The sequence below is a fragment of the Ambystoma mexicanum genome, chromosome 4p (assembly GCF_040938575.1).
Source record: "Ambystoma mexicanum isolate Mex_15411 chromosome 4p, UKY_AmexF1_1, whole genome shotgun sequence".
Lineage (NCBI taxonomy): Eukaryota > Metazoa > Chordata > Amphibia > Caudata > Ambystomatidae > Ambystoma > Ambystoma mexicanum.
Genome location: NC_090927.1, coordinates 922,657,017 through 922,682,657, shown reverse-complemented (window position 1 = coordinate 922,682,657; position 25,641 = coordinate 922,657,017).

The following is a 25,641-nucleotide window of genomic DNA, read 5'->3' as shown; positions in this document are numbered from 1 at the left end:
TTATCAATCAGAATTGGGCATGCAAAGAACTCTGCAAACTCCGAGAGCGCTCTGTCTGACAATAGCAAAGACAGGCGTATATATTTACAAAAAACGTCATAAGAACCTACATACTATAGGGGGCACAAGTTCAATGGGATTGGGTGGCGATGACTAACTATAGGTGCTGCTGCGATGTGGTTGGCCATGGCTGGAGAACGTCACTTGGTCAGCCTCGTGGGTTGGGCTGGGCCTGGTAGGTTGGCAGAGTTCATCCAGGCGGTGTTGTTGTGCCATCGCAGCCAGCGTCAGAGATGAATGTCTTTTCCTGACTTATTTGCCCTAGGCCATGCACACCGCAGTCATTCAGTCATTGTAATATTATCTTCTTTAGTAAATCTTCCAATAGGTTATACTACAGGTTGATGCAACACTGGAGGAATGTACCTTGTGAGGGATCTGGAGGTAATACGTCAGGACAAGTTACCCGTATCCTGTTGACCGGGGCCATAGGTCGAGGGGCTAAGCTTCAGGGCCTGGGACGGGCGGTACAGGTCTTTTTGCCTTGTTAGAAGTTGTTATGGATGTTCCGCTGTGTGTTGTCAAAGTGTTGGGTGTCCTGATTGCACAGGGCCATAAGTCTAAGATGGTCCGGTGGGTTGTGGGGTTTACGAGGGGCGCGTGTGTTCAGGCAGAGGTTTACTGCTGTGCTGTAAATAATGCAGGTGGCAGGCCGCGGCCTTGGGTGCTGCAGAGGGGGCTACAAATCTTTGAAGCGGCTCCAGTCTGGTTGGGGGAGGTGGAGTAGCGCAGAGCGGGCCTCTGCTCTCATGTCTTGGCAGCCTTCGCAGGGTGGGAGGGGAAATGGCCTTGCACGCATTCACAAAGGTATCTCCCTCGTGTGTTGCCGATTTTAGGTAAAGACATCACAAACATTTGAACACTCTCTATAATACTTATTCAAATCGCTTTAAAACATGCATTTAAACTTTGCTGGATGTGTCTTGATTATACCCAGTCCGAGCACCGTATTCGTACACTATGTTTTAACAGCTACAGTATTTTAGTTACATGCATATACATTTGCAGTAAATGAGGTAGTAGTCGGGTTGGTGGAGTACATAGAAAATGACCCGCCACTGTACGTGACGGTGGTGGCACATAAGGGGCTTTGACATACACACATGACGAGTGCATTCTCGCGCATCCTTCACATGAGTCCATAGTATAGTTACATTCGTCTTCTCGTGTACTCTAGCAGCATTAGCTTGGTTATGGCGCAAAACCATGGAGGGTAGGTTTCCCAGTGATACACGTAACAACAGATCCCTGGAGCGCTCCTTATCATTAGCACCCAACTGCAATGGTGTGGGCTCGCCATTGCTTATATCATGGAAGCATGCTTTCTTATGTTTATACATTTTACAGGCTTTTGTAATATAAGAGATTGTATGGAAGAAAGCATACTTTGCGAGTGGTCTTGACATTAATATATAAAGACTGTCTGCCATCTGATGACCATTTAACCGTTCTTTTCATTGTCCAGGCCTGCTGGCCGGGTCATACTGGGAGCGATGGTACACTGCGGGAGGTGAACTGTTACAATGTTAGTGTACTACGCTAGCTCATGTCCGTCTTGTTCGTGGGAACGTGCTCGCAGTGGATATGCCAGGGTGCTGCAGCGACAGGGATGACTGAGACTCTCCAAGGGTGGGGGCCGCGCTACAGTGCGCTGAGCTCACACCATCTTTACCGGACAAAATGGTTTCTGGGCCTAGCTAAATTTTAATACATGTGGGCAATCAATACGTGTGGGCAATGTCTCCAGCGGGTGAACCCTCCACCACCTGGGCCCGGGTGGCATGAGGGGACGCCCAATGAGCCATTGCCCTCACCTGGGGAAAAAACGCAGGCGAGGGGGGTCTCCTGGACCAGTCCTCCCCTACATTTCCCCCCTTTCGTTACTTAAGTAACAAATTCTTTAAATCTTCTATCCTCCTACATTCTGCTTCGTCCATCACCGCCTCATCCCATGCAGGAGTTCCTTTGATGGGCATCCATGCTCTGCACACCCCCCTTAAGCTCTCACCTCTCCTGGCGTATTCATCTGGGGTACACGTTAGATATATACATCCACCATCTCCCTCCAAATCTACCCAAACTTCCTCGTACCATTCTAGTATACGGGGCTCTTTGATGGTGGTGTGCCACAACTTATCTACAATATCCTTATCGTGGTACATAGGCACCAGTTGGTACCTGGGTGCGTTATCTATCCCTGTTTGTACTTGTGCTTCTTGCATCGTTTTTATTGTACCGTGTGAGTTGCCCATTGTCACCATCATCATTGCACCATTTGGTACTGCGCTAGCACAAACTCGAAGAGCCACCTGGCACAGGCAAAAAATTAAAAGGAGGAACACCACAGCTGGCATCAAAAATTTCACAGATGTTCCAAGCCATGAGAGGACCCAGGAGAAGATGTTAGCGAACCATGTACTGTCTTCTGCTCCACCTTCCATTTTCATTTTTTCTCCTAGGTTGTGGACTGCTTCAATCACATGGGACAGGGAGCCGTTCTCTGTGTCTTCAGAAGGTACGAAAGTGCAGCAGGCACTTCCTATTTTTCGGCAAACACCGCCGTCCATCGCCGTCAACAGGTCCAGGACATACCTGTTTTGCATGGTCATCAGTCGTAAAGCTCTTAGTTCCACCTTTATTATGTTGAACCCTTCTTCAGTGTCGTTTCCCAGCTGAATCAATTCCCAGCGGGTTATCTGGAGCCATTTTGCGTTTGCCCTTGCTTGGACACTTGATACGAGCGAGGCAAAAAATGTTTCTGCTGAGCTGAATAATCGATATTTGTCTGGGATCTGAGCCAATAGTTCTGATGATGCCTGTGATATGTAATTTGATGCTCGTCTGTTACGGGTTAGCACCTCTCCCTTGCTTCCGGAAGACAGGACATACATTTGTGACTCTGCAGTTGGTTGAGCCACACTCTGTTGCATGCGTTCCTGTGTCCTTTTGCTCCTATCGATGTGGCTTTCTGGTATCACCATTAGAGCTGAGTGCAGAGTGGCCATTGAGCAGCTGCCACTCCATGACGGGGGGAGGTGTAGGTATGCCTGGTTGCCGCATACCCAGTACGTGTCCATAAGGGCCGCAGTCCCTTTTCTTAGATCTGGGATGGTGAGGGTCTTGTTACAGCTCTTGTTTGTTCCCATGGAGGTCCTCCCTTCTCCATTAAAACACAGTTCATAGTCCATTTCGCTCTGTAGTTTGAAAGGTTTTTCGATGGCGGTTACCCAGGTTAGTTTTGAAATGTGTTCTTTCCATACTGGTGTACATGTTTCTTCTATCCACTGCAATTTCTCCGGTGCCACACCTCTCAGTGCTTCCGCTTTGCACACTACTTCTTCATCCTTCCGCTTGTTATCAGAAAAAAGTGTCCCTTCAATTACAAAAAATGGTTCTTTCAGACATACCACCCCTGCTGTTTTTGGGTAGCACGTTTTCTCGTTCTGCAGCATTTGAAAAGTCACTTCATGTGCCTGGAAGGTGTTCTTAATCCTGCATAACGTGAGATGAAGGGGACATTGGGCATCTATAATTGGCAACTCTTTGGGTAACAATACTTTGGGTGTACCTGATGCGTGAGGGATGAGGGAGCAGACATAACAGCTCTCGTTGGTTGTTTGTTTAGCTGTGGCACTCATATCTGCATACCACTTATTTGTTTGGTGGGGGTGTCGTGGGTCTTCCATCTTATCTAGACCTAGCCCATAGTACTCATCATACTTCCTCCTCCCTGCTTCCCTCTTCCGTCTGTTGTTCTTGTTCCTCATGTACTTTCCAACTCCCTGGGCAAGGGACAAACTAGACCCCCCTTTCTCATTCCCGCCCCCCTTGGCCCATGCATCATATAATATTTCGTGTATTGCTAGTAGCTTTTCCTCTTCCTTCCTGACGTTATCTGGCAGGTTGTTTTTTAGTATAGGGGCAGGCTGGCTGGTGGGGGTGTTATACAACCATGATATGGCAGACGGGTTTCGGTCATTTAAACTGTGGGCATTGTAATTAGATACCCCTGGTGGAGACACTGTGTTGTTCTGCATTCCACCTTGTGGCTTTTTTCTTTGTAAGATAACAGCACTGGATGGTGTGGTATGATACCCCCATACAAGTTTAGTTCCATCCCATCTCAAAAAATCACCTTCCCTTGTCTTGACCCTTGTAGTTGTATTGGGTCCAATAGTGCTGTTAGTCCCTCCCCCCTCGTTCATCTCGATAGAGATGAACGCTACAAACCAATATGTAACCAGGCCAAACATTAGTATAAAAAACAGTGTAATGCATACAGATAATCCACACTCATACGAATATCTGCATCTTTCATGTACTAAATCTCTCATTCTACTAATTCTATCCGTTGCAGGCTGCCCGTTAGATGCCATGGAAGCTCCTGTTTGAGATATAAAAGTGCATTAAGTGCATGCATGTAAACATTTTGCTAGCACCATCAGTGCCAATATATATTTGACGGGGAATGGAAGCGGGTGGGGGTGCGGGGAGGGGTATTCACAGACAAGGGTGTATACAGGCCATAATTTTGTCATTCCATTAATTATATACAACTCAACAAGATAAAAGAGAAAACACATTTTTTTTTTTAATTATCCTTATCAGTTATTCTCCCATTCAAGTCTAGTACCAATACACACACACAAGTTCATATTCAGACATTCAGCTCAGTTGCACCGTTTGCTGTTGTCTGTGCCTCCTCATCTACCTCCTCTTGTACATTGCTATATGCCTTCCATACATCGGTCAAGTGCACCCAGTACCTCAAGCCCTTCACCTTTACTGCCGTGGGCGTGCAAAATATTACCTCGTATGGGCCATGGAATCGTGGTGCATTCCACCGACGCACAAAGCTTCTGACATAAACTGAGTCGCCTGGCATTAGCTGTAGCTGTTGCTCTGGCTTCGTGACAGATCCTGTTACATTTCCCTCCTCTCTAGTAAAGGGTGGGGAGAGTTGTTTTGATATCACGCGCGCTGCCCTTGTCAATTTCCTTAAATAGTCTGTGAACTCATCTCCCAATATTGCGGCGCTTCTGTGAGCATCTGAGTGTTCGCGCAGTGGAGAGTGTGCTGTGTTCATTCGTCTCCCAGTCACGATCTCGTGCGGGGACAAATGGTGGTCTTTGCTTGGCTGATTTCTCAATTCAAATAATGCAAGGGGTAAACAGTAAATCCAATTCTTCTTCAATGAAAAGCATAGTTTTGATAACCTGCCCTTTAACAGTCCGTTCATCTTTTCCACTACGCCGTTACTTTGAGGATGATAAATCGAACACAATTTATGTTTTATTCCCAATAATGTAGTGACTTCCTTGAAAAGCTCATTCACAAAATGAGTGCCGTTGTCTGAGCGGATCACGTCACAAATTCCCCATCGCGGGAACACTTCCCTTACTAGGAACTTGGCGGCGCTTTTGGCATCAGGTCGCGCACAGGGTCCTGCTTCCACCCACCTTGAAAATGGGCACACAACTACGATCATGTACCGCGCGCCATTACACCTTTCCCCCATGTCTGCGTAATCTATATGCAGTTCTCTGAATGGGCCAATGGGTTTAGGAATTGTTCCCCGGAGAGTACGTAATGTCATTCCTGAATTGTATATTTGGCATGTTGTACATTCCATTGCCAATCGAGACACATGCTCCTGGAGACAGGGCACGAACCATTCTTCTTGTATTTCTGCTGCGATGTGCTGTTTGGTGTTATGTGCAGGGAAGTGTAGCTGTTGAAATGCAATTTCTAGTAACTGTATTGGCATTACCACTTTCCCTGAGTTATTTTGCCGCCACAGCAGGTCTGTTCCCGACTTGCTGCACCCCCGTTTTGTCCACATTAATTTTTCCTCTGCACTAGCTCCTTCCTGTAATTCTAGTATTTGTGATATGGGCATCATGTTGTATCCTTCTGGGGGCTCTTCGTTTCTCTTGTGCTTAAGCATGTACTCACCTGTGTCATTTTTCTGAAAATAGGAAGCCTCCTTGGCGGCTGCGTCCGCTGTCGCGTTCCCCAAAGACACAACATCGGTGTTGGATGTATGTGCTTGGCATTTTACTATTGCTACCGCAGTAGGGTTTTGTAGGGCCTCAATTAACTCTTTCAACAATTCTGCATGCTGTACTGGTGTTCCGTCTGCCCGTCTAAATCCCCTACGCCCCCATCTTGCTAGACCTCCATGTACTGTCATCGTCATGTAAGCTGAGTCTGTGTATATTGTCACTGCACACCCCTTTGCTGCATGTAGTGCTTCTATGAGCGCAATCAGTTCTGCTGCCTGTGCGGAGTAATGTGATGGGAGGCGGTATTGTACTAGTGTTTCATACTCACCGTCTTCTAACCTCACTACTGCCATGCCAACGTGTTTTTCTCCCGTGTCCACGTCAATTGATGCAGACCCATCCACAAAGTACACTTCCCCCTCGCTCAGAGCGTTCTCGCACACCACTGTGTCCTCCCCTCTTTCTCCTGTGTAGGTTGCGCAATCGTGGTTCTGCATGTCCTCTAGTGTGCACGCTTCTGTAATGAATGTGGCGGGGTTCACTGTCTTGCATCTCACTATATGGATGTTGGCGCTGGACAATATAATCTCGTAGGCTGTCGCCCGCTGTGTGGTCAGTGTGCTTTTTGATCTCTCAAGTATTGCAAATAATGAATGTTCCACAAACAATGTCACAGGGCAACCCATTACTATTGTGGCACTTTTCTCAATCGCGAACGCGGCTGCAGCGAGTGATTGCTCGCACGCGAAATGGCCCTGCATCACGGCATCTAAAGTATCACTATAGTAAGCCAATGGCTTGTGTCCTAAGGACGTTTTTTTGTGTCAGTACTGCTGTCATGAGTGTCTCCTTGCAGTGTGAGAATAGGTAAAATTCGCGTCCATAATCAGGGTTTGCGAGTACTGGGGCGCTTGAAATTAAATCTTTTAATGCTTGGAAAGAGGAGCTCATCTCTTCCGTCCATTCCATCTTTCTGTTCTCCTGTTGGGCCACCTTTAATGCTTGTAATAGGGGTCTGGTGTATGCCGCATAATCTAATATCCATGCTCGGCAGTAGTTGCACATTCCCAGGAATTTCTGCATGTCTTTTACTGTTGTGGGTTCTCCTACTGATCTTGTGGCTTCTACTCTGTCGGGTATTATTCTCTTTCCATCTTTTGAAATTAGCTGTCCCAGGTATAGGACCTCCGTCAGACAGTACTGTAGCTTTCCCTTGTCCACTTTGTACCCCTTGTTGGCCAGTAAAGTCAGTAGTGTTATGGAATCGTTTCTGCATGTCTCTTCGTTTTGTGCACAGACGAGTAAATCGTCTACGTACTGAATTATGGTGCTCTCAACTGATAAGTTTCCTAGGTCTTCATGTAATATGCGGTTGAAGATGCTCGGGCTCTCACAGTATCCCTGTGGTAGTCTGCAGTGTTCATATCTCTTACCCCCCAGTGTGAAGGCTGTAAGGTATCTACTCTCTTCAGCCAGGGGTATGGAGAAAAATGCGTTTTTCAAGTCTACTACTGTGAAATGTGAAGCTACTTTTGGGATGCTGCATAGTATCGATGCAGGGTTCGGGACTAGAGGGAACTCCTTCTGAATTACATCATTGAGGGGGCGTAAGTCCTGTATCATCCTCCAAGACCCTCCTTTCGCTTTTTTGATTGGATAAATGCATGTGTTACATGGGGAGTTTGAAGGCACTATTATCCCTTGTGCTAGTAGTGCATTTATTGTTTCTTTTATCCCTTCTTCAGCTTCACGGGACAATGGATACTGTTTAACTCGGGGTAAAATTGCTCCTTGCTTTAGTTTTATTACCACAGGTTGTACTCCGTGCAACAGCCCCACATCATGGGGGCCTGTTGTCCATAAATTGTTTGGTACGAGCCTCATGTCGTCATCAAAAAATGACGGTGGTGCTCCTACCACTGTCATCAATTGGACGGGGGTTTCCCTGGCTTGGATTAGAATGTCACAGGGCATCGCTATTTCCATTACTATCTCACCATCCCCTTCTGTGTCTGAAAAGAGATCCTCATCTGTTACTTCTCGTAGGGCGATGTTGGCGTTTGTACACAGCACTGTGGGCCACTCACACCATTCCCTGTCCACTCCAATCACAGCGATCCTTTTCGCTGATACCTGTACAGCGTGCAAGTCTAATGATACCACTGATCCCGGTGCTGCGTTGGGACACACTATGGGGCGGAAGAGGAACTCCGCTGGTATCCTCCAGTGCATGCTTCTTAGCTCTGGAATTATGAGGGCCAAAGTCTTTAGCCCTTCAATAAACATTTCCTCATTTTGTGGCAGCCCTCGTATTTCCTGTGTGGTTGTGTAGGCTTGCACTACCAACATCGCGCGTAAGGGGCATATCCCGGGTGTAGAACACACTATTCCTCTCTCGGTAAATGATATGGTCATGTTGAGTTTACTCAGAAGATCCCTCCCTAACAAATTTATTGGGGAATGTTCGTAATACAGTTAGGGTGCCTTCACAGTCTTACCCCCCACTGTTACATCCAAAGCTTCTGTGTAAGGAACTTCAATTACAGCCCCAGAGAACCCCTGCGTCTCTAACTTCCTGTTAGATAACGGGAATCGGCCCTCTCTGACACATGATTTCTCCGCTCCCGAATCAACCATGAATATGAACTGCTTGTCTCCTATCTGCGCCCCTACCAATGGTTCCTCTGCTGCATTTTAGGTGGTGGATAGAAATGGACACGCAAGTGTTCTCTGTGGGCTGTCCTATGCGGGGTGTCTCATCACCCCTCCCTCATTAAAGACACTTCCTGAAACCACTGACATGCCGTTGTAAGGTGCTGGTGCGGGGGCCCCGTTTGCTGTTGTCGCGAAAGGGTTACCTGGCGTGTATTGCATACTGTCATTGTTTTGTGGGTGGTTCTGTGTTCTGTACTGGGGTCCCTGCTGCTGGCCCGCATTACCCTGGCCTGGGTTTCTTAGTTGCTGTTGTCCCATTGGGAGACCATATGGGCTTCCCGGGTGGGGATGGCCATATTGCTCTACCTCTTGGAACCCGTTGTTGGGTCTGCTTCTGCATTCTCTAGAGTAATGCCCCCATCGCCCGCAGTTCCAGCAACTTCCTTGTGCGCCTCTAGGACCTTGCCATCCATTTCCTCCCATTCCCCCGTACCCCGGTCCACCTCCTCTTCGGCCCCTGTACCCACCTCGTCCCCCTCGAGGGGTCCACTCTTGCCACTGCGGACCTCCGCCTTGCTCCTGCTCACTCCACTGCCGCTGTCCTGTTCCCGCCCAATTAGTTGCCACCCTTCCTTGTAGTGCTATCAGCCCCTCCTCCTCATCATATCCCTCCCTGCTGTGTGGGAGCGCGGCTACTGCTGCTGCAACCTTCACCAACTTTGTCTGTACTAACTTCGCCTCGTCTGCCAATCTTTTCTGCGCCACCTCCTTCTCCCTCTCCTTGATCCGTTTACAATGGTGTACTATTATGCTCTGAATTTCTGGCCATCCCTTTGCTTCAATACCTGCTATCTTGTCGAGCGCCTTCTGCACTTCCTTTGGGAGCCCTCTTTTTATAATGAAGTAAAATAGGGATGTCGATTGATACCAGGGCGTGCCCGTTTCTGCTCTCCACATCTCTTGGACCCGAAAAATGTAATCCATAGCCTCCTCCCCGTCATTCATTGTACACTGCATCACTGACTGTAAGTCTGGTGTGTCTGGGAATGTTTCGCGTAAGGCATCCCACACCCTAGCACGCACTGTGTTAAAGGAGGCCCCATCATGGCGGTCACAGTCTAACGTTACTCCCGGGAAGCCGGCTTTAACCCATACTCTTTCAGCATGATCGCCCACTGCTGATACGAGCAGACTTTTCACATCTCCTATAGCTAGGGGTACCCCAGCAGTATGTTTCTCAAAGGCGTATATCCACTTACTTGCCCCTCCTGATAACGGGGGCAATAGCTTTAATAAATTGGCTTTATCCATCTGTGCCCATGGGATATAGTTAGGCCTCCCTCCTCCCCTGTGTATCAACGGGAGCTGTAGCCTTCCTTTCGTCGTTGCATCCAGACCCGTTTTGGCTGCTGATGTCCCCAGTGATGCCATTTTCCCCACTCTGTTCCTTAGTCGCCCCGTCCACTCATCATCCAGGGTTCTCATTGAACATGTACCTTCCTCCCCTTCGCTTCCCCCTCCCATCGCCATACTCAACCTGTCGCTTTCTTCTAACTCGTCCCTTATATCACATAGTAATTCCTCTCTAATTCCCCCAAGCCTTTCTTCGTTACCAACATCTCCCTCTCGGGTCCCTACTTCTATTATTCGTGTTGGTTCTTCCTCAATTCTAAACAGGATCTCGCCCTTTTTCCACCCCTCTTCGGGCTTTCTGTTTTCACCTGGTGCTCTAGATATACGCCCTGGTCTAGTTGCATCTAGTGCTGTTCGTTCGCATATGTCTTTTATCCTTGAGAGCTCATCTTTTGCTATCGACAGTCTTGATTCTAAATCATCTGTGAGCTTCTCTATGTCTACCCTTTGTGTGCCTGCCTGGGCTCGCTCCCTCGTGCTTTCATATGGCGGAGGTGCCGTGGGCCGGTGGGGTGTAGTAGCTGTCGGGGGAGGTACGTAAGTGGGGTCACTGTACCCCACTGAGGGCACAGGCTTGTTTAATATCGGGTACAAACTTATTACCTCTACTGGTGGTGCTACACTTGACACTTCCTTGACATCTTTCTGTATCAGTAGTGGATTGTCTGTGGTGGATGGGAGATCAGGATTTAATGCTGGTGTTTTAGGCGGTGGTATCTCTTCAAATAACCTCCAAAGATCTAATACTTCTCTCCTATTCTGCAACTGCTTCCCTTTGTACTTTAGAAAGATGCATGTGGCCACCGTATACAGAACACTTTTATCAAATGACCCTCCCTCGGGCCAAATCTGAGGTAACCCCTACCCCTTTAGCTCGGTCACCCATTGGTCGTGATATTTTTTAATCCGCTCCGCGTACCCTGGGAGATTCTTACAAATATGTGATAAGGGTGTTTCCGCCCCCATCTCTGTGCCCTCCTAGTACTGGTGTGTCTCCGTGTGTTTGCAACTACAATGTAAATGTAGTATCAATATTATTCTTCGTATTTTACTTCACATTCAATATTGGGCTCCTTTGGGTTCTCCCCCTCCCCTACTGCACAATACAAAACTGGCTGTACACAGTGTCTACTCTGTTCTCTTTGGGGGGCACATACATGAGCAACCCGTCATTTATTTTGACAATATCAACCCAGAAATCAAAAGGTACTCCCTCACTTCACTGTATCTACGTTGTCTTCAAAAAAAGTTTTATCCGGTCACACTTACCATGACCATTTAACCATTATACATTTATAACCGTTTTACACATTCACAACATCAAAATGCCTTCTGGCACATACGAGGCGCACACACCTCTTGGCACCACTCAATTCACCATTCAAGCTGCCCTCCCTTTCCTCCCTAGCCGGCTGTCCCTGTCCGTCTTATTTGAATATATGGATGCGCATATATATATATGTTAGCCTGCTCTCCCCCCTTCCAGTAGGACTCTTTTTCTCTTACTTTTCCCCTAAGTTTGTGTGAATCTCACTTTTTATTCTCCCCCTACCCCTAAAGAGAAGAAAAGAAAGAAGTAATAGCGATCACTAATATATTCTCAGTGCCCCCTTTTGCTGAACACTTTTATTTCATATTCCACTTCTTCATATATTCCCAGTACTAGTCAAGATAGCACTATGCGGCGCCGCCTTCCACCCCCTTTCGGAGCTAGGTTTCCCGTCACTTTTATCTCTTATTCACCTCTTAATCCTAATGGCCATATGCAAAGAAAAAGCAAGGAAAATTTAAGATGATCCTTAGTAGATCTGCGTACCCCCTCTTCGTTACCTGTCCTACACTTCTCTCCGCTCCCCTTACAATCGCTCGCACTCAGTACTCACGTGCCCGTCTTGAACCGATAGTCTCCGAAACTGGGTCCGTCCAGGCAGTGTCGCCGTCAGCTCAACAGTCAGCCCCGGCTCCGGCGAGCGGTACTCAAAGGGGATTTTTCAACCGGGATCCCGTACCCTCTCTCTATTGAGTGTGCACTTCTTAGTGTACCGGTCGCCGTTGGCGGGCAGCCTCCCGGAGCCGGCTCACCGTGCGTATCCCTTTTCGACCGGAGATTCTCGTGCCAAAAGGGGACGGTTATAAGGAGTTAGGAAGAAATAAAAATCACGCTATCGGGGTCACCACTGAAAGCAAGCGTCCCCAAACAGCACGATCCTCCCCGCAATGAGAGACAATGAAGGACTCTCCCAAAATGGGAATAAGGCCAAGACAGAGTGCGGGTGAGCGTAAATGGGAGTTTATCAATCAGAATTGGGCATGCAAAGAACTCTGCAAACTCCGAGAGCGCTCTGTCTGACAATAGCAAAGACAGGCGTATATATTTACAAAAAACGTCATAAGAACCTACATACTATAGGGGGCACAAGTTCAATGGGATTGGGTGGCGATGACTAACTATAGGTGCTGCTGCAATGTGGTTGGCCGTGGCTGGAGAATGTCACTTGGTCAGCCTCGTGGGTTGGGCTGGGCCTGGTAGGTTGGCAGAGTTCATCCGGGCGGTGTTGTTGTGCCATCGCAGCCAGTGTCAGAGATGAATGTCTTTTCCTGACTTATTTGCCCTAGGCCATGCACACCGCAGTCATTCAGTCATTGTAATATTATCTTCTTTAGTAAATCTTCCAATAGGTTATACTACAGGTTAATGCAACACAGGAGGAATGTACCTTGTGAGGGATCTGGAGGTAATACGTCAGGACATGGTTACCCGTGTCCTGTTGACCGGGGCCATAGGTCGAGGGGCTAAGCTTCAGGGCCTGGGACGGGCGGTACAGGTCTTTTTGCCTTGTTAGAAGTTGTTATGGATGTTCCGCTGTGTGTTGTCAAAGTGTTGGGTGTCCTGATTGCACAGGGCCATAAGTCTAAGATGGTCCGGTGGGTTGTGGGTTTACGAGGGGCGCGTGTGTTCAGGCAGAGGTTTACTGCTGTGCTGTAAATAATGCAGGTGGCAGGCCGCGGCCTTGGGTGCTGCAGAGGGGGCTACAAATCTTTGAAGCTGCTCCAGTCTGGTTGGGGGAGGTGGAGTAGCGCAGAGCGGGCCTCTGCTCTCATGTCTTGGCAGCCTTCGCAGGGTGGGAGGGGGAATGACCTTGCACGCATTCACAAAGGTATCTCCCTCGTGTGTTGCCGATTTTAGGTAAAGACATCACAAACATTTGAACACTCTCTATAATACTTATTCAAATCGCTTTAAAACATGCATTTAAACTTTGCTGGATGTGTCTTGATTATACCCAGTCCGAGCACCGTATTCGTACACTATGTTTTAACAGCTACAGTATTTTAGTTACATGCATATACATTTGCAGTAAATGAGGTAGTAGTCGGGTTGGTGGAGTACATAGAAAATGACCCGCCACTGAACGTGACGGTGGTGGCACATAAGGGGCTTTGACATAAAAAAAACATGACGAGTGCATTCTCGCGCATCCTTCACATGAGTCCATAGTATAGTTACATTTGTCTTCTCGTGTACTCTAGCAGCATTAGCTTGGTTATGGCGCAAAACCATGGAGGGTAGGTTTCCCAGTGATACACGTAACAACAGATCCCTGGAGCGCTCCTTATCATTAGCACCCAACTGCAATGGTGTGGGCTCGCCATTGCTTATATCATGGAAGCATGCTTTCTTATGTTTATACATTTTACAGGCTTTTGTAATATAAGAGATTTTGTGGAAGAAAGCATACTTTGCGAGTGGTCTTAACATTAATATATAAAGACTGTCTGCCATCTGATGACCATTTAATCATTCTTTTCATTGTCCAGGCCTGCTGGCCGGGTCATGCTGGGAGCGATGGTACACTGCGGGAGGTGAACTGTTACAATGTTAGTGTACTACGCTAGCTCATGTCCGTCTTGTTCGTGGGAACGTGCTCGCAGCGGATATGCCAGGGTGCTGCGGCGACAGGGATGACTGAGACTCTCCAAGGGTGGGGGCCGCGCTACAGTGCGCTGAGCTCACACCATCTTTACCGGACGAAATGGTTTCTGGGCCTAGCTAAATTTTAATACATGTGGGCAATCAATACGTGTGGGCAATGTCTCCAGCGGGTGAACCCTCCACCACCTGGGCCCGGGTGGCATGAGGGGACGCCCAATGAGCCATTGCCCTCACCTGGGGAAAAAACACAGGCGAGGGGGGTCTCCTGGACCAGTCCTCCCCTACACCATCAAATAAGAGGCCATGCACCTACAATGAGCTTGGCAAAATAACCCATTCCCCTCCAACAGGACACCACTCAAAAGACTGATGTTCCAAACACAAGATGGCCTAATGCTGTGCCAACCATGCCCACTATCTCCAAGAGCACCAATCAGCCCTCAGTTGCACATAAACACATTTTAAAATCAAGTCAATCTACAAACCACCCACCACACCCACCACACCTACCAGACCTCATGCACCATAGTACGCAACTCCCTCGTGGACTGCTTCACCCCAAAATACACAATATCATACACACCGTTGCATCCAAAGCCCCTCTTTCACGCCCAACTCCCAAACCCTTCAGCACATGGGGCACTCCTTACACCACATCGACTAAGACATCCTTATCACCCTCACATACAAAACTAATCTAGCACACTTCCTGGATGGTGCTGGTCTAGCTCAGTTTGAATCTAACTGACTCCACACTTGGTCAACAACATCAACTCCTGGCACTGACACAGCACCATCCCCTCTGCACACAAAGTAATTCAAACCAAGTCTTCCCTTTCTTAAGAAACCATCCCTCGGCCTCACACTCCCTGAGAACTACAATTCCATTACAATCCTGTCATAGTTTGCCAGAATCATGGAACACTTTAGAACACGTCAACTTCAATAACAGATCACCACAAACAACTTTCTCAACCCCTTCCAATCAGGTTTCTGCAGTGTACACAGCAATGGGAATGTCACACTTCACACCCTGGAAGAGCTCAATAGCATCACTGTCAAGGCAGCACAGCCCTTATAATCGTGCTTGACCTCTTTGCAGCTTTCAACAAAATTAAGCGCACCATCCTCATAAACAGTATGTAACTTTCTTGACTTGTTTACCTCCTGCATCACTGACAGGACACATTATTCTCTATGCCCCTGTACTTACAACTCCCCATCCCACTCAAAGACGGGGTTACATGAAGATCCTCTCTATCTCACCTCCTCTTCAACCTATATGTTAAATCCCTCAAACAGATTCTTAGCAACCCAAACATCCACTTGCACCAATATGCATATCGCACACAAATATGCGCCCACATATCCTCCGCCCCACAACTCAACACCGTTTAGAAAACTGTATTTCCAACACCACCACCAGAATGGCTACCTATTTCCTCAAATACAACCCATTCAGAAAAGAATACCTTCTCAGCTGCCTCCCAGGCACAAACCCGACCTCACCGCCTGAATCAAAGATTTCACCCCAGACAACCCGAGTCAAGACCTTACGCTTCACCATCGACCCCCCATCTATCTTTCCAACACTACCGAGCCACTGTCTCCAAATTATACAACCTACAGTTACATCTCCTATGCAAGATAAGACACATCTTTTCTTTCCCTTGCCGACTTTGTTGGGATGCAAGTGCAATGTCCCAAACGTGGAGAGAGGCTCAGACTGCACATATTTTATTAGCAAGGAGAACTGGTCATTTAGTATCAGCATTTTGCTGTTTGGTTTAGCATATCTACACATGTGCTACTTGTAGTGCTATTTGTAGTAAGCTTTAACACACTTTTGAGGGCATCATACAGTGAAAGAAGGAGCAACAACAATAGTGTTTATTATTTTTAAGAGCTTAGGAATATGATACCTAAGGGCTGTGTAGCAAACATTAGTGAATTAAATTGTGCTTTGTTTGTATTTAGAAGAATTCAGAATGTGTTGCTACGTAGTTGGTGAAAGGGTGGCTGAAATGCCACATACTGTAAACATTAAGTAGGATAGTTGCTAATGTTTTAGCAACAGAAGGGCTGTTGGTCACGTTAGCAAGAGCTCTGCAATTTTGAATTTAGGCCCATTGGAGGTTGTAGCTTTGGTTATTTAGAGTATTAGGCCGCATATTGAAGCTTTTGTTCGGTTCATTTAATTAGATTTTATTCCTCCTTGCCCCCAGTGAATGAATAGACGTCCAAGGACCCTGGAGGAAGGGGGAAGTACTGCGCGGATAGTAGTTGATAGTGCAAGCCCAAGCAGTCCACATCTGCTGGGAACAGAGTGCATTATATCATTTTGGTTCCTGATGAATAGATTAGTGGCACAGCTGTGAAGGGAAAATCTTACTGAGAACAAAGCCCGGTGTTTAGACATTGCCAAGGTATTGAACTAGGTTGTGGTTATGCTGCCACCATTGAGAAGTGGCAAGTCCATAAGAACTACAGGTGTCAAGCTAAATAAGAAAAACAATCTGAGAAATTAATACCCAAGAGCAGTGTCTCGGTTGTGGTTTTTATAAAACTACCTGGTTTTCAAGAGAGATAAGGAAGGATGTGTACTAGGAAAACAACATGTTTCAAGATGGGAGTCGCAAGAGGTGCTGACAAAGAGTACAGCTGCAAGGTCAAAGAGCCGTTCGGGGCAGCCAAGTTGTCTGGTTGTAATAAAGTCTCTTATTAGTCACAAGGGACACACAGACCAGCTGTGGAGACTGATGTTGATCCAGGTATGCTTTATTGGTACAATATGTACAGTTCCAGTTACTCTCAGGTATTTACAGTGGTCTGGATGACAGGACAAGGACAGGGATAGGTAGTACAGTGCACATGAAGGAGAAGACCCACCGGCCATCCACTCACTCCAGCTCAGGCCCCCAACTGACTCACTCAGAACATTCATACACTGATGCACTCAACATTCTCCTGGCTGCATCATACATCACATTCTATGGCAATTACTCCAGGCCAGTGACAATGTACAAGACTATATATAACATCTCCCTTTCATACCAGATTCAACCACAACATAACATCTCCCTTTCATACCGGATGTACCCACGCGTGACATCTCCCTTTCATATCAGGTTCATACACACAAACATCATCCTTTCATTCGGGTGGAGGGAGGTCAGCCAAATACACATCACTCGCCCACTCATAAATCTAAACACAACCAGAATCTCACACAGATGAACTACATGTAACAGATGAGGTGCTCCTGGAAGCACCGGAGGTCTTAAGCTTAAAACTATTACTAAAGGAACAATGGTGAATGCTTAACAGTAACTAATGCAAAAGTGCGCACTATATATATACAGAATGTACATTTGCCGGCAATAAAAGAAGATTTTTCCTTTTTTTTTTTTTTAGGCACAACCCTTGTTCAGTCAGTTGGCCAAACTCTTTATGGTGCAACCCTTATTCAGTCAGCTGCCCAACTCTTTCATGGCGCAACCCTATGCAGTTGGTTGGCCACTTAAGCATCTCACATTAGAGCGTACGCATATAACATATACCTCAAAAAAAGAGTATACATGCCGCCACATTTTTCTTTGTGGCTCTGGTGGAAATTTAAAATTCTCACCTGGCTTCAAATATCTCGAAGACTATTTGATTAGTACACATTACCAGGAATACCCTGCACCGCGACCATGAACTACAACACGTGTGTCATGGCCGGGATGGAACACATAACAGTGGGCCACAACATCACACAAACTGAGCAAGACAATGGCCCAAAGTCAATTGCAGGGTATCCAATGTAACTAATGTTTTGTTCAACAACTCTCCAAAGGGTAAATCAGACCCTTAACACCATAACCATAACATACATTATTCAGTATATAAACATTTCTTGGTGATGGTGGAAATTTGAGAAAATAAAATAAAATATTATTATTACTTTGTGCTTAAAAAAAAATTTTAATTCGTTTTTCCATTTATATTGATAAGTGTTGCATAAGTCCATGGTGGCTTTTCCGGATTCATTAAGAAAAAAAAATTAAAATAAAGAAAAAAATGTAAATTGTCACGTTTGCATTATTGCCAAACATAATTCAATCCAAAATAATGATGCCAAGGGAAGGGGTTTCTCGTAGCTTATTTCACAAGTATGCTGCTTGCTCATGTTGTGCCTTTAGTTCCATTGATGTATATAATAATAAAGAAAATGTCTTGCAAAATGTTCCTTTCAGTGCCCCAACTAAAGCTTCCTTAAAGTACGCACACGGCAGCAAGTGTTTTCTCCATCAATCCATTTAACATGAAGAAACGAAACTGACACGTATCACTTCCTTTCATTGTTCGTTCCGCATTCCATGGATCACCATCCCCCACTGAATGTTAACACACGTCATCATTCACTAGAAGGGCTGGAGGAGGACAGACCTCACTGGGCCTGTGCTGTCAACCGTCCTTTCAGGGAGCATTTTTTTGAAATACAGGCAGGATCTTGGATAAAATCAGAGATTCAGAGAATGCCCAGGTGTATCTGTACTGCAGAGTCTTTAGGCTTCAGTGTATGGATGGTCCTTAGTACAGATTGTGACCTCACAATGGGCTGGGAGCACAGGTTGGCTGGTTCAGGGAAGACCTGATGGAATGTTCAGTTGTGATGTCACAATGGACCAAGATAGTGAGTGATTAGTCCCGGAAAGTCAGAGTAGCCATTGAGAGAATGAAGACTGCTAATGTTGTGTGTGTGTTGCTGGGCAACAGCTAGCAGCTTTTGAAAATGATGCAGGGTTCTGCTCAGGGCAGCAGTGAGGGTTTTACACAAAAAAAATGCCAATAAAAGGAAAGCGTACGTTTCATTTTGTCCGTTTTACACATAAAATGCCAAATGAAAGGAAAGTGTAAGTTTCACTTCGTCCTCCCCCCTCCTCTGACCTTATGTATTCATTTTCACAGTTAATATTCTGAGTGCATGGAGCTCTGGCGCCACCCGGTGGTTTGCAGAATGTACAGGGTGGTCAATGAAACTGTAAAATGCTCCCATGAAGTTATTGATTTCATTGACACACACTGCCCCCAACTCCTACGCTGAGAGTTATCTTTTTACTTATTAATTTGAACGGGGCTCCTGCAAAAGGCCAATCCTCAGCTAGCAGGGCCCTTTTGTCCCCACTAAGATCTTTGGGGCATATTCTTCTTTTTAGTGCACATTTATATGAGGGAACTCTGGGGAAATTATTGGTTGCTGGGGACCTCCCTCCCAGAGTCCAGTGGCACATATACATTTTCAAACCTGGAGCTGGCAGGATGTTTATTTTTGAGTATTTGGGGGAATGGTGGGTCACTCTTAGGCTGCTTCCCCCCCACAGCTCTCCTTACTGTACATTTTTGTAGCTGCAGCTCCTCAGTTGCACTCTGTCCTTTTAAGTTGTATTTGTCCATATTCCTGGGTTCTTTAACACTCGTCGCCAATGTAATAAAGTCTCTTATTAGTCACAAGGGACACACAGACCAGCTGTGGAGACTGATGTTGATCCAGGTATGCTTTATTGGTACAATATGTACAGTTCCGGTTACTCTCAGGTATTTACAGTGGTCTGGATGACAGGACAAGGACAGGGATAGGTAGTACAGTGCACATGAAGGAGAAGACCCACCGGCCATCCACTCACTTCAGCTCAGGCCCCCAACTGACTCACTCAGAACATTCATACACTGATGCACTCAACATTCTCCTGGCTGCATCATACATCACATTCTATTGGCAATCACTCCAGGCCAGTGACAATGTACAAGACTATATATAACACTGGTCTCACTAGAAAGTAGTATTGAGTCCACTTAATTGTCAAAGGGTATTGACTTCAATGTTCACACTCGCGCATGATTGGGTCTTTTCAAGGGGCATGCACTTACTTGTCACAGGATATTGACTTTATTGGTTACACTCACTCATAACTGGGTCTTTTCTGAAGGGGCAAGCACATAACAAATTATCTGATGTTGTTTTGACCAATAAGAAAAGCCCATTGTTGCAACAAGCTACCTGGATGTAGTGGACCAATCAGAACAAAGTCTTATTTCTGATTGAACAAATAGGTCATTTACAGGGGGCTGTACACATCTCATCACGGATACTAAATTGACCAATGAAGTAGCAAACTATAGGTGATGTTTAGATGTCTGTATAGGGTATAGCCAATAGGGAATGTGGGATTAACCAGTATTGGACACATGTTGCCAAAGTAGTTTTGTTTTTAAAAGCTGTAACTAGCCTGGGCATGTCGATTGAGTTTTCAGTTCTAAGGAGCTTACTGACCCTCCCAGCTGCATTTGCATGTAATAAACTTGTATTCCTTGCAAAATGTGCACTCATTATTGAGCCCTTGGATTGTTGTTTTAATCAGTTTTTGGGCCCACCATACAAATTTGGTGAACCCAACATGATCTCCAGATTCCCCAGAGAGGCTGGGAGCTCCCACGCGCCGCATCCTCAGTTGTGGCATCCATCTGCTGTGATCAGTCCATGTGCACACTCTGAGGAAGTTTGCAGGTGCCGTGTTTCCAGAAGGCATGCCTGATCGTTGGAGCAGGGCACTGCTCCCCCGTTTGTGCAGGCAATTGAAGGGAGACACCACACCGGAGGAGCTCGTAGGACACTTAAAAACCTGGGTTTACTCTTGCGGGAAGAACAAGGGGTTTTGACAGTATTTGTTTTTGTGTGTATATGTGAGTGAAGAGAGAGAAGGGGAATCTGCTCGAAGATGAGGAAAAACAAGGTTGTAATTTTGCATGTGTCTTTGATTAATAAAACAGTGAATCTCCCCTGCTATGTGGAAAGATGATGTCATAAATAGTAGTAAAGGTGAAGAATTGATGTGGACTATCTCCTCTTAGAAGAGGAAAGACAACGCTGTAGTGAAAGTGATGGCCCTTTGTGGTAAAGACCCAGTATCCCTCTGTCCTGGAGTGAAAGAATCATGAGGAGGGTTGAGTTCCCTCATCTCGAGAGAAGGAGACAGAGGAAGGGTATACACCATTGTGTAAGAACATGTGTTTGATTATTGGCTTTGTTAGTAGTTGTGTAGTGAGAAAGGTTCGATGTGCGGCAGTATTGGCTGATTATGTGGATAGGGCATTTTTTGGGTGATTATTTTAGTAAAGGGGTTTTGAAAGGGAGATGGCAGGGTTTTTGAATTTTTGCGGTTGGAAAGTAGATCAGTTGGGGTATTGTAGTTTTTTTTATGTGAGATGCCGTTGGTTCAGTGTACAGCAAATTTTCTGTTTTCAATAAGGTTGGACTTGAAAAAGTGTATGTGTACTCCATTGGAGCGCATGCGTAAATTGCTCCCACAGTACAGATAGACAATTCTGAAGTACCACCATGAGTGGGTTCAGGGAACGGAGGGCAAAATGTTTAAAGCTTGGCCAAAGGAGGGCTGCATGATAAAAATGTACTGGTGCATATGTATACGCATTTATCATCAACATATACAGTAAAGAAATTGAGAAACAGGCAAAGTACACTTGAATTATGAAACATTTTTGAGGATGTAGAGAAAGCCCCTGATGACATTACAGAAGGGATGAATTAGAACCACACAGGCCACTGCTCTGCATCCTCATGGGAGCTTTTCTTTACACCCCACTGCAGGGTACATTAACCCTTTCTATGAGCCCCAGCCCGAGGCCAAGAGAGGAACTCCGGAGCAACCTAAAGATAGAACATGGGACCCATTGGTTATGGAAGTAGAGTTTAAGGCGCATAGAGATCTAGAAGCAGCATTAAATAATGCAGAGGGAGAGATTTCGTGAGTGATGCAGGAACAAGCGGAGGGGCGGTGCGTGGCAATAGGCACAGGCGATTGGGGGCGGCACAGATTCTTTATATGGTCGATATTTAGGTTAGCAAAGATATCAAGGTAAACTCAAGCGAGGAATCTCTCAAACCAGGGAGAGCTTCAGAGATTCCACAGCATAGGAGGAATGCCACAATAGCGTAGACTATGACATACCAGTTATTATGGTATATGACAGGGAGAAGCAGCGAGCAAAGAGGATGGGGAGACAGATGAAGACCAGAGGGAAATAACACCACAGGGTCCTAGGCTTAGACTGCGGCTCAACCAAGTGGCCCCAGTAAAGGTTAAAAAGGCAAGGAAGACCTCTCAAGTAGGAAAAGGGGATGTAATTTCCTTTGCTACAGAAGGCAGCAGGGAGAACACATTGTGTGCTCTGGTCATATAGAGCTCGGAACAACTTAATGAAGACACTACCCTCAATTACTGACTGAGTAGGCAAATGGATATATGCCCAACAAAAGCAGACAGCAGTGATCACGTTAGCTGTAGGGGACATGAAGAATTTGTTCGCTGCACTGCTGGGTTAGCAGGCTGATGAAAATATGGAAGAAGACACGGTATCCATGGGTATAGGTGAACATTGGCACCCAGGATGGTGCACCCTTTAACGACTGTCAAGCACACAAATGGAAAGTTTTGAGGGACACATACCCTGACACACCTGAGCTAAATTCAATCATGGTCGGCACCATGAAGGCAGATGAAGACCCCGCACTTTACATTCATCAAATTCAGGAGATATAGCAAGCAGAGATGGGGAAGAGTGGCACAATAATATAGCCATATTTTATCACATGTTGCACAAGGGTCTCCCCACGGAAGTGCAACTGGATTTGGATAAGGTGGTTAGTATTGAGGTGAAGGGATGGGCCGAAATACAGGCACTCATAGTGCATTAATGTAGGAGGAAGCAACAGAAGGAGAAAGAGACAGCGGTGCAAGAACAAAGGGCAGACATTAAGCCAGTCCAGAAAAAGTTAGCTAAATTGAGCATGGACGGAGCAATAATTACTAGCACTGCAGAAGGGCAGCCCGACCAGAGACCAATGCAAAGTTGGGTCGAGGGGTACACAGATGACAGAAGGGAGGAGAGGAGGTTTTCAGAGAAGAAGTGGGGGTAGATTTGAAGGGATGAGACCCAGGCTTGGAGGACAATATTGGTCCTATGGAAAGATATGGCATTTTGCGTGATAATGTAGAAGCAGGCCACCTTTTTCTTATAACAACCCTTGTGGTCCAACGTTTAAGCTCACATATGACTCACTTTCTCAAAAGCAGTCCCAGGTTATTCCATATGGCCCATGTCCCATGCATGTCCCAGGTCCTGTGCAGCAACAGCAGATCCCATACTCAGTGCCAAATGTCACACAGGCACAAATGCAGCAGCCACCCACACAGGCCCCTACTTAGCCATGGGACAAAAACAACCTACCACAGGGCACAGTGACTCATTACACAGGAGCAAGGATTTTAGGGAGCAATCCCTTCCCACGTCCAGGCATGAATGCTTACCCCCAATAGGAAAGCCCACACAGAGCTCTGACATGCCCAGTTCTGTCAGTCACTTCCGACCAAGAAAAGGAACCACGGTAGGAGTGAAAATAGGAGATAGAACATTCACGTTTATGTTTCACAGAGGAGCTACAAAGTCCTGTATCGGGGAAGGGAGGGTTCCCTTGTCAGGTAAAATAAGGGATACCCACGGATTTTCATGGGCAATATTATCAGGTATGTTTCATTGAAGATTTTCCCATCACTGAAGGTACACAGGAGTTGTCAGCATCCTTATTGTATTCTAAAGTCCCCAGTTAACCTGGCCAAGGTTTCCTGAGTAAACTGAACATGATATTTCATACATTGGGGAAGGTATAGTGTCTTCAACACTAGGCATATACCATGCTAGGGCTGCAGCACTAACACAATCACTTTGTAGTGATAGTGCTACACAAGATATGCTCCTACATCCAGCTTTGTTGCTTTATGGAGTAACAGTGTTGCTAGTTTGGGTGCCCGGTATTAAGGATAAAACACTGCACATGCACGCCAAGTTTCTTTTCAGGCCAGTTGTTCTCCGGGTAAGGGCACCAGGCAGCATTATTACATGAGATTTGGAAAAACGTGATTACAAAAAAGTACAAAGTAATTCTTTCTGGTACAGATGAGGAAGGGGAAGAATGTTGTGTGCAGAGACTCAACCCAGACACTAAGCAGGGTGTCTAATGAACAGCTGCTCGGAGATACTGAGGACACAGAAGAAACAGTGTTTGACATGTGCATACCCTTTTAAATAATGATACAACACAGAGAAGTACCTCACAATATGCTCATTGCTAAGGCGTTACCTTCACGCTTGCAGGAGAATATGGAGATGGTACCCAGTGACTTATGAACTAGCAACCCCCATGATGTAGGATTACTGAAGAGCATAGGAGCAGTTGGTATAAAACAGAAACCAGGAGCAGTGTTGCCCCAAGTGAGACAATACCCCAGGTCAAGAGTAGCAGATGAAGGGATCCATTCCACTTTCGTTGAATTATGGAAACAGAGTATAATACAATCATCAGAATCACAATGCAATACAGCTATATACTCTGTGGAAAAGACAAAGGGTTCAATTGGAGGATGGTTCAGGATTTAGACCCCTTGAACAATATTGTATGATATGACATTTATAACACGCCTGTACACAAGTGTTTCTAGGTGCGACAGGACAAGGAGGGGAAACAAAGGGCAGACAAAAACAATGATCTTACAATGCCTTGTGTCATTCAGATCATGCAAGTGTGGGGAAGAGGGAGGGGAGAAGTGTCAGGGGGGAGGGGATGGGAGATGTGCAGGAAACTCAATAAGTACAGCCAGTGTGTGGCTCATAAGCGCAGTGAGAAGGGATGGTAGGGTTGCAGGTAGAGACCCCTAAGTGCAGAGTTAGCCCAGAGGCAGTGCGAGGGCAACTGGACATGCAGGAGGCTTGGCCTGAGTTCAACAGGTAGCCAGGAGGCCAGTGTGTAGAGCAGTCAGGAACACCGGCAGAGGAGTAAAAAAAGAGAAAGTGGGAGCAAAAAGGATGGTTTTGAGTTGCTTGCGGAACTGGAGGTGGTTCTGCTGATGTTTGAGAGAGGCAGGGAGGCTGTTCCAGAGGGAGGCACCAGCCGAGGACAGAGATCTGCCCCCCACTCTCTGCTTGGAGAAGCGTGTGACCCTCAGAGAGTTGGAGGTGGATGAGTAGAGAGCTCAAGAAGGAAGATGTTTAGGAAGAGAACGTTAAAGGTGGTGCTGTCACAGGCCCCAAAAAGCCTTGCGGATGATGCAAAGGGTTTTGAACTTGAACCTTGCAGCCACAGGGAGCCAGTGGAGAGATTTCAGAGCTGGAGAGATACAATCCCTGGGCTTGAGGCCAAGGACAAGTCTTGCAGTCCTGTTCTGGATACGTTGTAAAGCTTGAAGAGCAGAGGCAGGCAGATTTAGAAAGAGGCTGTTGCTGTAGTCCAGCCTAGAGAAGACCATGCTTCTGGAGGCAGTGAGCTTCTGGGGGAAAGTGAGAAAAGGAAGAATACTTCGGAGGAGGTACAGCTGGTAGTTTGACTTCTTAGAGATGCCAAGACGTGAGGAGAGAAGGAGAGGGTAGAGTTGAAGATGACAGCAAGGTTATTAGCCTCACAGAAGGGATCAGGAAGATGGCCCCGCGTGGACAGCCATAGAGAGAAAGGAAAGGAGG